At 44.2% G+C, this 12,382-nt stretch overlaps 1 long non-coding RNA gene across 1 annotated transcript; it reads right to left on the reverse strand.

The window, feature by feature from the left end:
* Nucleotides 1-8,768: 8,768 nt before the first annotated feature.
* Nucleotides 8,769-11,892, reverse strand: LOC112101724. The gene is made up of 3 exons (XR_002907683.1): nt 11,812-11,892; nt 11,128-11,210; nt 8,769-8,805 (listed from the first exon to the last, which is right to left on the reverse strand). It is a non-coding gene; the product is annotated as an uncharacterized LOC112101724 (long non-coding RNA).
* Between the last annotated feature and the right edge of the window lie 490 nt (nt 11,893-12,382).

The following is a 12,382-nucleotide window of genomic DNA, read 5'->3' on the forward strand; positions in this document are numbered from 1 at the left end:
ATCAGATTAGGTCTAACTGATGGACAAAATAATGAGGGAATGGGCTATTCCACTCATCACTTCATTTTGGGGTCCTTAAAGACTTTGGGAGAAAAATTGGCTATCAAAGTGAGCTTCACCATCATGGCTGCCACCACCACCATCGCCTGGGACCCTGGACCTTCTTCATCCTATTCCTGAAAGATGTCCTGACCAGACCCAGGCCAGCTAGAGGGAGTCAGATTACATTGCCACCTCCACCAGCTCCAGCTAAATTTCAAATTCCACCTGAGATGTGAGACTTGGTCATACTCCACCCCCTCCTGTGTGTTCTTTTCCTTCCCTACATTTCCTTTCTTTACTATCCCTCTCCTTTTTCCTCCTGTCTGATAAGAGTCTTGTTCAGCCAGCCAAGACTGTATATTATGCAACACTGCTGTAAATCTGTGACCAGAAAGAGGTAGCTAAATGCAATGACCTAAACAGCCCGGTGCTGATACAAGTTTGTCAGGTTTTGGAGTGGCTGACAAGATCATGTGCTGTGTTTTTCCAGCAATGAAAGTCAACACCAGAGACATAATCTGCATTTCTTATCTTTGCTGTTCTTTTTCCTCTCCTTTTTTGTGTGTTTATCTTTTCTTAGGAAATTGGCTTGGACTTTTAACAACAGCAATAACAGCTCCAGCCTGTGTCAACTAACTTCTTCTCTTTTCCCCAAAAGGACAGGTATTACCATTGTTAGTAACATCTAAGAGACTGTCAAAAAAGGGGTTTTTCCTTCTAGAGATTCTCTCCAGCTAAAGGAAAAAAGAGATGTTGTTAAAATGAAAGCCTCACTTTATATTTTACATTTCAAATGCTTTAACCACTTTTTCTGCTTTTCCGGAATCTTTAATAACAGGTTAAAAAGATGTTTATTTGTGTATTTACCATGGTACTAAGCTGGCAAGGTCTCTGTATACACCAAACATGAAACTTTGTTTAATACTATTTAATGTGGGACAGTAACTCGGTTATGTTAACACCCTTGACGCTTTTAAATGCAGCATATAGGCCCAGTTAATACAACAGGCACTACTTCAGCTGAGGAAGGAGCCAGATTTCCTACCTGAACTGATGGCAGCCATATCAACCAGTCCAGCCTCCTAAATATACAGGAATATTCTTGGCTTTCCTTCTCCTCCTTTAAATCTTCTGAGTAAGTTTAGAATTTTGTTTCATCATATAATGAAAATTACTCTTGCTTTCCACCCTTCCTGCTATTTTCCTTGTATGTGTAAAGGAAGAGAAAACAACAAATATCAATGATCCTTTAAGGAGTTAAACTCTCAACCATAGACAAGGCCCTTACATTTCCTAAGCCCTAGACTCGGAGTGTATACCATTAGCCACAATTAAACACAACATGGTTCATGCACAAGAAGAGATGGCCATGAAGGACCAGAAATGTATGCCCTATTTTCTTCAGCACCAAAACCTGCAGTGTTCATACTCCATGGGTTGTGTGCACCTGGAGACAGGGCACACAGGAGGTGTGGTTTATGAAGCTGTACCTATGCTCCCCAAATCTCTTTTGCAAGTTCCTTTGTTGCAATTATTTATGCTCCTAGCATAAATCATCTCCACCTATAGGCGCTGACTCCGTGGGTGCTCCGGGGCTGGAGCACCCATGGGGAAAAATTGGTGGGTGCGCTGCATGCACCGGCAGCTCCCCGCCCTGCCCCCCCGCCCCAGCTCACCTACGCCTCCTCCCCTGAAAGCGCCGCATGCCCGCTTTTTCCCTCTAGCTCCCAGTGCTTGCGCCGCGAAACAGCTGTTTCGCGCAGCAAGTGCTGGGAGGGAGGGGGAAGGAGGGGGAATGTGGTGCGCTCGGGGAAGAGGCGGGGATGGGGTGGGGATTAGGGGAAGGAGTCTGATAGTGGCAGGGAGGGGGTGGAGTTGGGGCAGGGACTTTGGGGAAGGAGTTGGAATGGGGGGGGAAAGGGTGGAGTCGGGGCAGGGCCATGGGCGGGGGGTGTGAGCACCCACCGGTGCCGGGGAAAGTTGGTGCCTATGTCTACACCAGCAGCCATGCAGGGGATGGGCTTCCCTTTCTTGGCCCGCTTTAATCTTGCTATTGTTTAGGTCTGAATTCATTCATGGAAGTCCTAATCCTCCAAAGGTTTTCCTACTATAAACTATTACAAACTGCTTTATATTACTTTGCGGTTTTACCAGGTAAATCATATAAAATATTTGTCCGGTTTAGAACATTTATTTTGTACTTATAATTCCAAATACATGTTAAACCTACATATTATTTCTATAAGGCTTCAAAGGAAGGTTTTATATTGTTATGCAGAAAAGTGGTCATGGCTGCCCTCATGGAGGCCTGGTATCCAAAAACAATCACGGATCTCATTAAAGCCCCTGCATCTGCCACACCCTCTTTTAGGTAGAGCAGAAGGAACAATCAAGCCAGGGACTTTCCTGGTGCAAACCCAAGGGCCAGGATATCGATTGTAGGCAGAAAGCCAGGAGAAAACATGTGACTGATCCTGAGAAGGAGCAGAAAGACACAGCTTCCGGGGCACAGAACTTTAGAGTGGCAGACCTGTGGATTTTTGTGCTAGGAAACTGCCCGCTGTTTGTTTCTACTGAGTTCCAGGCCGCTGTGTACATTTTTGGTAAATAAGATTACACCAAGAAAATTCATGATTTGCATCACCAATTTCTCATCCTAATGGAAAAAATCTACTAGGCCCAGAATTTTGGCTAAACACTTGAGCTAGAAGGGCTGGCACTTAAATAAGATAAAAGGAGAATCTCTTTGAATGCATTCTGAAACATTTTAATGCGTTGATTAATTTTTAAAGTTTTTGTTTCTACAACAGTCACAAACTGAAGTGAAATATTAAACTTCCCTTACATTCTATTATTCTGTAGTCAAAACTAATCATGGATTGATTGTTAATAACATGTTTGTGGCATTCCCCAGGGTACAATCTGGACTGTTGAACAGCTATGTCCCCTTAATTGTCTAGCCTGGGGTGTCTCTTACATGACTATGCTGTCAGAATATCCACACCTGGCCTGCTCACACCTTCATCATACAAATTCACTCCCAGCTAAACACACAAGCACTTTAGCCAGTCACTCATGAATTGCACATGGGGGACACCCACAAATTCTTATTTCCAGACTTTCCCCTAGAAATTTGCATCTTGTACTGTCTAGCACACTACCGAACATTGCAAGCTCATAGAAAGTCTGTCATTTCATCAAAGGAAAATGATATATTCACCAGCTTTGCTTGTCCCAAATGGAGATTCCCACACACTAATCCAAACGCACTTGTTAATATAAAACAATAAGAGAAGTTTATTAACTACAGAAAGATAGATTTTAAGTGATTACAAGTACTAATGCATAGAAGTCAGAATTGGTTACGAAAGAAAATAAAAGAGTAATATGCAAGCTAATACCTAACGTAACAAGCCTTAAAAGCAAAGGTTTTATCTTACCATATGCTGCTGTAACTTTCACAGGCTGCATCTCCTCTCAGCCTGGGACCACTCCCCACTTACTTCAGTTCTTTGAGAGTTGTTAATGTCATGAGCAGAGAGACAGGAGGAGGGCAGGTGAAGTCAAGTGTTTTCTTGCCCCTCTATAACTCCATTTCTTGTGCTAGAAACATCCTTGCTGAGTCATGGTGACACATAGTCTGTTGTGGATGTGAGGTTTGAAATGTTGCTGTGATGCAATGTAAATTTCTTATTCACATCTTCCCATTGCTGGAGAATGACTGTGTGTCTTAACTTTGGAGCATGTTATAACAATGATTCATAGTGGAATCTAATAACTTCTCATACAATTTTGAGATACACATTTTACCAGGAGGACAATATTCAGCACTTTATGAGTTTTCAAATGATATCTCACAAGACATACTTTGTACAAAATCACACTTTGGAAAAGTGGTGAGCATAATAGTATAGACCATCACAATGTGTGATTATAAACATGTTATAGTATATCAGGAAACAAAGGAAAATTGCTCAATCAGTGATGTGAAAATCTGGGGATAAATTCATTTTGCGCAAACTTGAGTACCCAAAATAATCAAAGAAATTGAAAAAGTTGTGATCAAGAAACTAATAAAAATCCTTGGGCAGTTTGAAAATGGACTAAAAAAAAAGAAGTATTGACACTACTGATATGTAAAGGACCTTATGCAGTTTTAACTCTTACAAATTTAAATTTGAAGAGTAAGTTTCAGGAAAACAAATTACTGAATTACCATCACCAGTTGTGAACAAATTTCACATGCCCTAAATCCTGATAGAGAAAACAATTTTTCTTAGAGAAAAGCATGGCGCTAACAAATTGGGACATCTCTTAGGTCATTCCACCCAAGAAGTACCGATGTACAGCTTTTATAGAAGTCAGTGAGCTAGGATTCTCTTGTATTTTGTCTCTTGCATCTGCAAAATAGACTCCAAGAAGGAATCTCCAGCTCTCAAAGAAGAAGAATAGTCAGTCAAGAAATGTCTCTGGACGAGAGCATCTGTGAGGAAAACACCATGTTTAAGACACAAGAGAGCTACACTGAAAAAACAATACAGCACAGTTGCAGCAGCTGATGTGGTTAGACAAGTTTGTGGGTGTAATCAAGTTTCCACAAAGTACTACAAAGGGATTAGTTTGTCTTTATTCATAAATCATTCACCTGTATCTGGAACAGGTATTCTGACTCGGAGGAGGCAAATAGTAGTATTACTCAGAAGGTGAGGTTCTACTCTGGAATCCAGATCCTTTGTGCTGCTCTGGTTGCATGAAAAGGAGTTACATCTCCCCAGCCTTGTATTTCCCTGGTGTAGGGGAGACCCCCACTGGCATAGCCAGCTCTTGCATCCCCTGCCTCCCCATTACAGTTCCTGGCATAGGCAGCAAGCATATAGACATTGTGTTAGGGCAGCAATCCCCAACATAGGGAGTGTGTAAGGCACATTAGAAGTGTGACCAGAATAATAAGCTCCGGCTTTTCTTGAGTGGTGTAAAGGTCCTGGGGGGCCATAGTTAGCCAGCATATTGAGCAACAGCAGCTACTAGTCATAGTTGAGAATCTGGACCATAATTAATAATTGCTCTAGCTACATTCCAGTTCCATGAGGAATCTGAGGCCTTAGAAATCAGAGGACTTTGGCCCAAATCCACAAAGGGACTTGCGTATTGTGATGTTGTCACTGGATTATGGGTTGTTCTGCTCATGGTCTTTATCCATCTCTCCAACTAAATGATTGAATAATTAAGTATCAATTGGGCCAGAGAATGAGCAACGCTCTATAGTCAAGGGCAGTCACCTGAGAGGTGGGGAACCCTTGTTCAAATCCCTTCTCTATATCAGACAGAGGAGAGAATTGAACCATGGTTTCCCAAAGTCTGGGAGACTATCTAGCAACTGGGCTCTAGATTATAAGGGACTCCCCCTCCTCCCCCATCCCCAGCTGTTGTGTGGAGTTAGGTGCCCTCTGAGCAACCATACCAGATCAAGCCAAACATTCAAGATAGGGACTCCTTTGCCATCTTCCTCCAGTTTGTGGATCATGCTGGGGCTGAGGTGGGAGATAGGTGCCTGGGTGCCTAGCGTGAGGCAGCAATGCACATGTCCAGAAGCAGAATGGGAATTCCATAGGTGTCTAGGGAATTTTTACTGCAAAAGTTTAGGTGCCAAGTGAGTTTAGGTACCTACAGAGTTAGATGGCAGCACAGTGGGGATTTTGTGGTGCCTAACAATGAGATTTAGGCACTTCAGTCCCTTTGTGGATCTGGACCTTTAAGTCTAATGATCCTTTACTTTGCTGGTCATTTGAGCCCATGCTTTGTTTGCACTTACTAATGAAAGGGGGATCCACTGCACCAGTAATTAGAGACTCACATTTAAAAGTAGGGGTTCCGTTTAAATGTCCACTTGTGAACACTGGGTTACAAGATATAGAGTAAGTTCTATTCAATATTAAGCAAATAGAATAACTGAAGTGTTGAATACTGAAGCATTAGCTGAAATATACTGTACTAGCAGTCACATGTATTGGTAGTTATAGAAGAAGCTATTAATGTAATTTCTCTTTGTCTAATAATTAGGTAATTACTTTAAGGTCAAAGAATTCACACAAATTAGTAACTGATGTGGGGAAATGATGTTGGTAAGCTAGTTAAGACTTGTTAATTGTCAATTATTTTTCTGTATATTAAACTATCTCAAGGATGAACTAGTGTATCTAATGTATTCTGATCATTTGCTTCAGCGGTACCTTTTAAATTGCATTTGGACAAACACCACGGCACTCCAATGGTTTTTGTAGAAATGATCTCCACAGTAAGACACCCCAATTCTCCCTGTTATAACTTTTCTCTACAGGCACAAAACTGACGCTTTCAGTTGTGGATAATTGGTGGTTCAGAAATGTTATTCTCCCTACACTCTGCCATATCGTTTTACATATCAAACCCCGTTTTTCCACCAGAGGTGCTATATATGATACAATCATAGCAGAGTATGAATAATAGATAATAATAATCTTCCTTTACATAACACTTGTTTTCAAAACATTTCACAAACATCAGTTAATGCTTGCAAACACCCTTATGAAGTATTATTCTCATAGTAAGGCAGGAAGATTAAGTGACTTTCTCAAGGTCTCAGCATTAGATCCAGGATTAGAACACTAAGTTCCCATCTCCTAGTCTGGTGCTCAGAGCACTAGATCATGCCTTTCTCATTATGCAATTTTAAAAGAGAAATGATCAGATATAGAGGTGGAACTTGTGTAAAGTAATGTTACTTTCCCCAGCCTCCTGTACTCTCGGTCTCATTTCTCTCATCTGTAAAAAAAGAAGGTAATGATACATATCTATCTCACATAGGTATTTGTGAGACGAACATTATTTGAATGGGTCGGAAGATAAGGGTCTGATCCAAAGCCCACTGAGGGTATGTCTACAGCGCAGCGGATAGGTGTGATTCCCAGCCCAGGGGGACATAAACACATTAGCTCTGCTGGAGCTAACATGCTAAAAATAACAATGTGGCTATGGAGGCAGCTTGGGCTAACCACCCAAGTACAATCCTATCCAACACCTTGGGTACATATTTGGGTGGCTAAACCCTGGTCACGCTGCTATTTTTAGCATGTTAGCTGAAGCAGAGCTAGCATCTGTCTACCCACCCAAACTAGGACTCACAACTCCTATGTGTGTAGGAGAAGGGATAGCTCAGTGGTTTGAGCAGTGGCCTGCTAAACCTAGGGTTGGGAGTTCAATCCTTGAGGGGGCCACTTAGGGGTCTGGGGCAAAATCCGTACTTAGTCCTGCTAGTGAAGGCAGGGGGCTGGACTCCATGACCTTTCCAATTCTAGAAGATAGGATTTATTTATTTTTTTAAATTTATATCCTGAAGTGAATGGGAATTTTTCTATTAACTACACTGTATTTTGGATCAGGCCCTAAATGCAAAGAATTATTTTTATTTATTTTAATTAGAAATAATATGGAGATATAACCCTTGAAGATGTTCTGCCATAAAGGAATTTCTGTCAAGAAAGCTGGAAGCATCCCTCTCACCCTATTATACAGCATCAAAGCCATAGAGACAGTTTAGACATTAAGGGCTAAATCCACAAAAGAACTTAGGCTTTTTGACGCTCAGCATTGCAATGCCTAACATTTATCACCTAGAAGATCCCTGGAATTCAAAAAGCCTGAGTGAGGGGCTCAGGCTTCCTACACAATGACTAGAGATAGGCACCTAAGAATGGGATTCACAAAAGCCAGCATGCACTTAAATAAGTGGGGAGGAGGCTTTCCTAAGCCCCAAGTCCCTCAGAGTGCTCCTCACCTAACTCCACCGCCTCAGCTGCGAACCCTCTCCTGGAGTTAAGTGTCTCAGGGACGGTCTACACTACCCAGTTAGGTCAATATAAGGCATCTTAGACACTACAGCCTTCCTCCCACCGATGTAAGTGCCCATCTACACCGACATAATAATTCCACCTCCACGAGAGGCGTAAGGCTTATGTCAGTGTAGTTAGGTCAACGCAGTGTCTGTGTAGACCAATGGTCCCCAAATTGTGGGGAGGAAAGCTCGGGGGTGGCATGGTGGGCCTGGGCCAGCCCCCATGGAAGGCAAGGGAGTGCCACCCAGCCCCACTCACCCTCCAGCAGCGGTCCTTGCTCCCGATCCCTGCCCAGGGCTCCCCTCCCAGCCCTAGCCTCAGCCCCTGGCTGCGGCTCTGTTCCCAGCCCCCTTACCAGGGGCGCCATTTCAGATTTTTTGCAGGGGACAACTTTAACCGTGATTCCAAGGGCTATTTAGGCACCTGAAAATTCTAGGGTTTTTTTTTTCAGATAACTTAGAAATTAGCTGATAGGAGCACTGTATCTAATTCCTATATAAAAAAAGAGGATTTAATAAATATTAGACCCACTCAGCTCTAATATTAACATGTTCTCACATCTTGTGTCAAGTCACTTAAGTAACACTGGTTAGGTTTAAAATTTTAATTCTTTGTTACTAACTCTTGAATACAACAATTTAAACAATTGTAGAAAAATCTAGATTACTGATCTCCAGCCCCGCCTCTTCCGCCCAAGGTTCCGCCCCTTCCGGGGGCTGGAGTCAGCCCCTGTACTGGTAAGAATTTATTATTACTTTCACCCCTGCCCTTTAGGGTGCATTGGGGTCACATTTTGAAGCTTTTTCCACAGGCACGAGGACTAGAAACTTCATTTTTCTTTAAGAATGAAGGCTGAAATCATCACATCTCCACTTGACTCCAGGAGCTGGGGCTTTAAGGAAAACAATTATCATGAGACTCATGACAAAATCATGAGAGTTGGCAACACTGCTTTTACTTGTGTTTAAAGGCTAGTTACTTCCCAGAAGGCTCTTAAACACAACACTACAGTGACTGAGTTGCAGTTCTCACAGAATATTTAAAACCAAACACCAAGAAACGTCTATATTTTAAAGCTGAGAAAAAAACTGAGACTTCTGAGGTATATCAGGGTCACTGCAGGCAGGAAAGGAAAATAAACAGGCACAGGAACTCTGGACAGCTTTTCCTTTAGAAAAGAACATTGGAGGGTCAAATCTTCTAATCCTTAGTCAACTAAAACTTCTATTGCCATCAGTGCCTCCACTCAGAGATATAAACATCACAGTGACCATGTGATAACCTGTGTGGTCAATAACTATACACTTCATACTTAAATATCTGAGTCATCTTATCCAGAGTTACACATCTTATATGCATTGGCTCAGAGACTGTATTTTCCGGCATATTCTGAACAGTGCTGAACGGTGCCCAGTGAATAATGCAAATCATGACAATAATCGTCGACTTTATGGACTCTGTATATGCAGATTCTGTTCTTTGTTCTGGAATTGGCCTGAATACACCTGAAACCCTAAGAATTTGAGGCATAAACACATCTGATACTTATATGACATTTTCTCATTCCTTCCTTTTCTCAAACTCAGAACAAAAAATGACTGAACAAAAACGTTTTCAGTTAAAATGTAAGATTGCACAGAAGCCATTGCTGTACAACCCAGCATGGGGCAGAACCTACCACCCCGTGGGAGTTAAGTGAGCTTCTCTTATCTAATGCTCATTCTCCCTAACCTCTGTGCTGCTTGGCATGCTGTTAACTATGACATCCATCCTGGGACCATTTGCTGGCGTCTCAGAGTACTGGCTGCCTTGGTTTTGCTCCAGTCTACCAGAGTCCTCTTTTTTTGCAGCATGCAGCAGAGAGATAATGGATGGTCTGCTTGATAAGGAGCTAGCTTTGAAAGACCTGGGTTCTATCCCCCCCCCCCCCATGGACTTCCTGTCTGACCCCAGGCTAGTGCTTTAAGGACAGAATTTCAAAGGTTTTTAGGCACCCAAAGATGCAGCTAGATATCTAGTGGGGCTTACAAAGTACCAAACCTTTTAAGTGCATTTGAAAATCTCACTAAGTGCCTAAATACCTTTGAAAATCTGGCCCTTAGTCTGTGTGTGCCTCAGTGCCCCATTTGTACAATGGGGATACGAGCATTGCTCCACCTCACCGAGGGGCTAGGAGGAGAAATAGGTTTGACATTGTGAAACGCAGCCTCGGATACCATGGTGGTGGGGCCACATAAGTACCACATGTAGAGTGGAACTTCTCTATACTCTGCTAGCCCTTCCCTGGGTTTGACCCCTTCTTTTCACCTATGCCCCCAAATCTCCCCCTTTTCTGAATGTAACCTAGGCTCAGTGCTTTGTGTATTTTTTCTAAGTCCCCCTCTATACTCTTTCTAAGGCCTTCTCTACACTGGCAAGTTTCTGCAGCAAAGCAGCTTTCTGCGGTGTAACTCCCGAGGTGTACACACTGCCAAGCCACTTAGTGCGCAGAAACTGCGCAGATGCAGTGCTGTAAAAAAATCACCCCGATGAGAGGCGTACAGCTTTCCCGGCTCATAGCTGGGAGCTAAAGCCGGGGCGGCTTTGGATCTCCCTCCCAGCTGGGAACCGGAGCGAGAAGCTGGGTGGGCTTTAGACTCTGCTCCCAGCTGGCAGCTGGGGGAAGTTGAAATGAAACTAAATATCATTACAGTGTAGTAGCAGAAAGAAGCCTATTAGGTATTACATGCAAGATATTATTTCGGCAACGTCCAGAATGCACTAAATTGAAAGTAATTAAAATAATACGTCTGTGCTGCAATTCCCTGAGGACAAGATCTGTCCAGATTACAGGCCAGTTTACAGCCCCTTTGCCACTACAGAGCAGTGCACAAAGGCAATGGCAGACTTGTGAATCAGGACTTCTGTTCACTAAATCGTGAAGTATTGTAGGAGTATTCTTTAACATAATTACTCAAGAGCAACTCACAACCAGCAAATATTGTTTTAAAAAGGTAGCAGCAAAGATTAGCTAAGTCAACTGGTCTGTACAGAGTTTTGCAATGAAAACTATATAGCAAAGTGACTTTTTTGAGAAGCAGTAAGTATGCTGCTTCTATAGTTCACTTAGCTGTACTAGGAGAAAGGTGTGTTATTGTTTATACACTAGCTGCAAACTGTTTAATCATTACTATTTTGGTGAAGTAATACTTGAAAATAGCATAATATCACTCACTTCTATTTTAAAGTCACTAAGATCCAGATTCTGAATCAATAGGATAACACAGCTGCTCCTGGGAGTAGAATCTGGCCCCATGTCTGCATCCAAGAGAGAAAAATGAAGCAGTGGTTCAATTTCATACATTACTGAGCCAAATTTTGCAGTCCTGATTTAAACCCTGATATTGCCCAGCGCTGTGTGTGGACAGAGACCCCATTCAACCTTTCAGAGCCCCACTGTTTTTACTTATCCTTTGGCCTCAGGTTAAAACTTTCCAACTTGGAAGCCTGACGTTAATCTCATAAATCTATAGTTAGGCACCTTTGGCGTTATTTTCCGATTTGGTGAGCACTCAGCAGCTCCTACTTTGTTATTGTTAACTCATCAATTCTGTAAATCAGGCCACTTATTTAAGTGCCTAAATATGATGTAACAGGGGCCAGGGCTGTCCCCGGGGCTGATAATAAGTCACGGTGTAAAACACAAAGATGTTACACTCTGGAGTGCAATCCAGAGCAATGAAGAATTATGTCCTGCCCCACCTCACTTTCCCCCTTCCTTCCTTCCTGCCCCTGTGCCCCATCTCACCTCATTCCTGCCCCATCTCTCTTCCCACCTTGTTCCCGCCCCATGCCCCATCTCTCCCCCCGTCGGTCGGCCTGCCCAGGTGCCCCATTTCTCCCCATTGGGGGAACAGACCCTGAGCCCCGAGGCAGGGTGGTGGCCCGGCTGCTGCCAGGGGGTCTCGGCTATGCAGACGGAGAGCCCGGGAACAGGCTCTCCTGGGGAGCAGGACGCAGCACCGAGAGCCCGGCTGCGGCGACGCGGTCGGAGGCGGGAAGCTGCGCCCTACCGCCCCTGCCAGCGCGCAGCACCTTCCCTCCCCGTGCCCCTGGCAACCGCAGGGCGCAACCCCTTCCCCTAGCCCCGCCCGCTCATTTCGTCACATCGCACTAGGGGCCCGGAAGGCGTCAAGCCCCGCCCTCCGCTCCCTGCCATTGGCCAGTCCTCGATAGCGCCATCTCGGCCTAGCACCGCCGATTGGCCCGGAGCTGCTGGGGCACCGGGCGCGCGGCGCTTGCAAGAGGATGGAGGGAGCCGCTCATTAGCATAAACCCCGCCCCTCCTCCTTGTACCCCTGCTGCTTGGCTGCGAGCCGTGAAGTCCGTAGCCTAGGCAGCGGCGGCGTCCGGGGGAGAGGGCGAGCGGGAGGCCGGGCTCCATCCTCATCAGCGCGGGCGAGGACCGGCTCAGCCGCGGGGAGAGGGGC

This window comes from Terrapene carolina, unplaced genomic scaffold, assembly GCF_002925995.2.
Source record: "Terrapene carolina triunguis isolate 2854851 unplaced genomic scaffold, T_m_triunguis-2.0 Scaffold58, whole genome shotgun sequence".
Lineage (NCBI taxonomy): Eukaryota > Metazoa > Chordata > Testudines > Emydidae > Terrapene > Terrapene triunguis.